The following is a 4,990-nucleotide window of genomic DNA, read 5'->3' as shown; positions in this document are numbered from 1 at the left end:
TGGAGTTAAGTAGAGAAGAAGCTAACGAGCTCACCAGATCACCTGAAGGAGGAAACTCAGAAGCTGCAGTACCACTTTCCTCCACAAACGGAAGATCCCAGAGAGAATCAGCCGAAGTACCACTTGTGACCACAGGAGTGAACTCTGCCACAGAATTCACAACAGAGATGATGAGGGCATGCATAAGAGTTTTAGTAGATTGTGAACTGAGTAAGGGCCGGATTCTGGCAACATTTTTGAGTTGGAGGTGACAGGAGGTGACAAGAGTTTGGATCTGCGGTTTGAAGGACAGGGCTCAGTCGAGAGTTACCCCGAAGCAGCGGATTTCAGGTGCGGGAGAGAGTGTGATGCCGTTTACCATAATAGACAGATCAGGTAGGGGGGATATGTGAGATGGGGAAAAGATGATGAGTTCAGTTTTGTCTATATTGAGTTTTAGGAAGTGAAAGGTGAAGAAGGAGGATATGGCTGATAGACACTCCGGGATTCTGGAGAGCAGGGAGGTGACATCTGGGCCAGAGAGGTAGATCTGAGTGTCATCCGCATACAGGTGGTACAGGAAGCCTTGGGACTTTATGAGTTGTACTAGGCCAAGGGTATAGATGGAGAAAAGTAGGGGCCCTAGGACAGAGACTTGAGGGACTCCACAGAAAGAGGGCGGGATGAGGAGGTAGTGTGGTAGTGGGAAACGCTAAATGTGTGATCGGAAAGGTTTGAGGCAATCCAGGACATGCAAAGTCTTTGATACCAAGGGAAGAAATAATCTCTAGCAGTAGGCAGTGGTCGACTGTGTCGAAAGCAGAGGACATGTAGAGAAGGAGGAGGATGGAGAACTGTCTGTTAGTTTTGGCTGTGAGTTCTGAGAGAATCTTTGCCCTGATGCACTAATAATTCAGACATGTGTATGCAAAGGAAAAAAGGGAAGGGGAAAAAATTCAGCTCACCAATTTGGCGCAGAAGTCCTTGTGTGCAATTTTGCTCAGTAACAAAAGTCTTGATTGACTCAGAATGAAATTCACCCAAGGAGGTGCCTGGATCAGAGGCGTTGTCCACAACAGAAAAAAAAGAAGAAAGTAAATCTCCAGCATGAAACTTGGATAAAAGTTCAATTTATTTAGACAAATCCATTAAAATCCTTGTTTCATAGTGGTACAATAAATGATGGGGTACATGGTACGACCAACGCGTTTTGACCTGTTAAGGTTTCAATAATTCAGACAGGAACCATTCTGCCTTGCATCTGGCTTCTCATTCCTTGAACACTGCTCAATATCTTGTTCTGGTGTGCAGGAGAAGTGATCCCAATCCGAGTTAGGTCATCTTGGTTGACATGAACAACTGATTCCAGGTTTTTGTACCCCGCTGCTGTAAGTTATCTTTATATCTGTCCATTTTTAAAAGCTTGCAGCCAATCCACTACAGAGACCACCTGGGACCATTTAGGCGAGCTGGGGTCCAGAAGAGCTGTGTTTGTTCTTGAACCTTCCAGTCCGGTCCTTTTCAAACTATTTGAGTTTCGGATGAGTTTGTCAAGCATGCTGACTATCTATCCAAATTTGGGCCGGCCGCTGCGTTCCTTCTGCCAACAGTCCAGCATGAGCTGATGGTGGGGATTGGGGCAGTCTATGGGAGGAGGGAGGCGATATCCTTCTATGGCTTTGATGACATCTTGATTTGACATATCCCAGTAAGGTCTCTCTCCATAAGACATGACCTCCCACATGACGATTCCATAACTCCACATGTCACTAGAAGATGTAAATTTCCTATAGGCAATGGCTTCAGGTGTTGTCCATCGGATTGGGATCTTGCCTCCCCTGGTGGTATAGGCGGGCTTCTGGATCATCCTCCAAAACACGGGACATTCCAAAGTCCGAGATCTTACACACTAGGTTGCTATTGACAAGGATGTTGTGAGCAGCCAGGTCCATGTGTACATAGCTCATATCTGAGAGATACTTCATGCCAGAACCAATACCACGGAGTATTCCTACCAGCTGGATCATTGTGATTCTTCTGAAGGACGGCATCCAAGGAGCCATTCTCCATGTATTCAATGACAATCATGACCGGTTTGCATTTGGTGACGACACCTTTGAAATGAATAATGTTTGGATGATCAAACTGGCCCATTATACTTGCCTCACTGAGGAAGTCGCGTCTTTGCTTGTCCGTGTACCCAGCTTTCAATGTTTTGATGGCCACATATATATCCCTTTTTCCTGGAACTTTAAGACGAGCGCTGCAAACTTCCCCAAACTCTTCTATGCCAATTACTTTCTCAATCTTGATACAAGAAGTATCAATTTCTTTAGCAAATTCCCGCACTACCTGGTTGGGGTCTTCATTTGTAAATGGGTTAACGTATGTCTTCACTCCTGGAAAGTAACTCAGAAGGTCAATTCCATATTCTTGATTTAAATGCTTCTCATCGGCTTCTTGTTTAGCTTTGCTGTATTTGCTCCGCCTTCACTGTCTGGAAAGATCCTAGATCCTGTAACTGCACAAGTGAAGCCAAAGAGCAGAGAAGACAAGATGCACAGTACAATAATCCCAGCCATGGCGGCTGCTGGAGCTGTGCACGACAAAGGAGGAGGAAGAGGATGATGGGACTGCACTCTGCGACCGCTCCTCTTCCCTGCAGTATCCCAGACACAACAATATCAGACACAACTGCCCCAGAAAAGGCTTGTCTATTAGATGCTCTAATTCTGGCACTTTGCTCGGCTTTTCCCACAGGACGTGTAGGTGGCAAGTGGTGTTAATATTTGTGGGGTTGACGTCACCTTTGCATTGTCAGGTGACATCAAACCCATGGATTAGTAATGGAGAGGTGTCAATAAGACACCTCTCCATTACTAACCCCATAGTCATATTGTAAATGAACACAGCCAGAATAAAGTCATTCATTTGAAATAAAAAAAACTAAGCGTTTGACTTTTTTGACTATTTAATTTAAAAATTAAAAACAAAGTTAAACTTACCTTGCACCCATTCCATTGTGAAGCCCTCGTCTGCTGTAAAAAACAGAAAATAATAAGCAACAATAATACTCACCTGGTGTTTATATTTGTGGGGTTGATGTCACCTTTGTATTGTCAGATAACATCAAGCCCATGGATTAGTAATGAAGAGGTGGCTATAAGACATGCAGATGACAGCAAACAATGGATGTTTAGAGCCCCCATTCATCTGTTCTGGTAAATAAATCGAACATTTTTTAACTGTTCCGCCAAACTTGCCGACCCAAACACCCACGGGTTCACCCATCATAAGTAGTAAACCTGCTGCAAACTATAAACAAGATATACCGGTATTAATTTTATCAGACTAACATGTAGTAATACCTTAAAACTATAATCTTTATTTAATAATGTAAAATAGACAAAAAAACACAAAGGCCCTAAGCCTGCAAACATCACTATTTCACTTGCTGCAGATCTAGCAGTTCTCTGAATGCTGAGCTCTGTTTAACCAGGCACACAACACTGATTGCTACTGATTGTACAGTGTGCATAGGCAGCAAGATGCAAAATGGTGGTAATATACAGAGTTCGAAAATATGGAGAATTACATGGCAGCAGGTTTACTAGACTAACATGTAGTAATGCCTTAAAACTATACACTTTATTAAATAATGTAAAATAGACAAAAAAAACACAAAGGCCCTAAGCCTGCAAACACATTGATTTGATGCTCATAAGTATGAAAAATACCCCTACATGGCCCTATCAGACCCTTTTAAACCCTTCCTACCAGCGGAGGTTGGCACCCTAGCTTGTACACAAAATGGCGCCCCCGCTCACCGACGGCTAGCCCTATATATACCCTGATATGGGCAGCACGGTGGTGCAGTGGATAGCACTGCAGCCTTGCAGCGCTGGAGTCCTGGGTTCAAATCCCACCCAGGACAACATACAAGTTTGTATGTTCTCTCCGTGTTTGCGTGGGTTTCCTCCGGGCACTCCAGTTTCCTCCCACATTCCAAAGACATACTGATAGGGAATTTAGATTGTGAGCCCCATCGGGGACAGTGATGCTACTGTGTGCAATTATTATTATATTCCCTATATAGGTGTAGAGTGCAAGGGTTTGATGTCATTATACAACATTCTCATTAACTGTCTAATGACATCAAACCCTATAACACCCATAAGGTGTGCTTAATTATTTGGCAACTTCCTTTCCTTTGGCAAAATGGGTCAGAAGACAGATTTGACGGGCTCTGAAAAGTCCAAAATTGTGAGATGTCTTGCAGAGGGATGCAGCAGTCTTGAAATTGCCAAACCTTTGAAGCATGATCATCGAACAATCAAGCGTTTCATGGCAAATAGCCAACAAGGTCGCAAGAAGGGTGTTGGGCAAAAAAAGCTCAAAATAACTGCCCATGAATTGAGGAAAATTAAGCGTGAAGCTGCCAAGATGCCATTTGCCACCAGTTTTGCCATATTTCAGAGCTGCAACGTTACTGGAGTAACAAAAAGCACAAGGTGTGCGAAACTCAGGGACATGGCCAAGGTAAGAAAGGCTGAAAAACGACCTCCTTTGAACAAGAAACATAAGATAAAACGTCAAGACTGGGCCAAGAAATATCTTAAGACTGACTTTTCAAAGGTTTTATAGACTGATGAAATGAGAGTGACTCTTGATGGGCCAGAGGCTGGATCAGTAAAGGGCAGAGAGCTCCACTCCGATGCCAGCAAGGTGGTGGTGGGGTACTGGTATGGGATGGTATAATCAAAGACGAACTTGTGGGACCTTTTCGGGTTGAGGATGGAGTGAACCTCAACTCCCAGACCTACTGCCAGTTTCTGGAAGACAACTTCTTCAAGCAGTGGTACAGGAAGAAGTCGGTATCATTCAAGAAAAACATGATTTTCATGCAGGACAATGCTCCATCACATTCCTCCAACTACTCCACAGCGTGGCTGGCCAGTAAAGGTCTCAAAATAGAAAAAATAATGACATGGCCCCCTTGTTCACCTGATCT

The 4,990-nt window shown here is 43.8% G+C and overlaps 1 pseudogene; it reads right to left on the bottom strand.

Moving 5' to 3' along the window:
• Nucleotides 1-1,213: 1,213 nt before the first annotated feature.
• LOC138671759 (ephrin type-A receptor 4-B-like) lies at nucleotides 1,214-3,000 on the bottom strand (annotated as a pseudogene).
• Between the last annotated feature and the right edge of the window lie 1,990 nt (nucleotides 3,001-4,990).

Source organism: Ranitomeya imitator, chromosome 3, assembly GCF_032444005.1.
Source record: "Ranitomeya imitator isolate aRanImi1 chromosome 3, aRanImi1.pri, whole genome shotgun sequence".
Taxonomy (NCBI): Eukaryota; Metazoa; Chordata; class Amphibia; order Anura; family Dendrobatidae; genus Ranitomeya; species Ranitomeya imitator.
The sequence above is the reverse complement of the archived record's forward strand: the minus strand, read 5'-3'. Positions and strand labels throughout refer to the sequence as shown.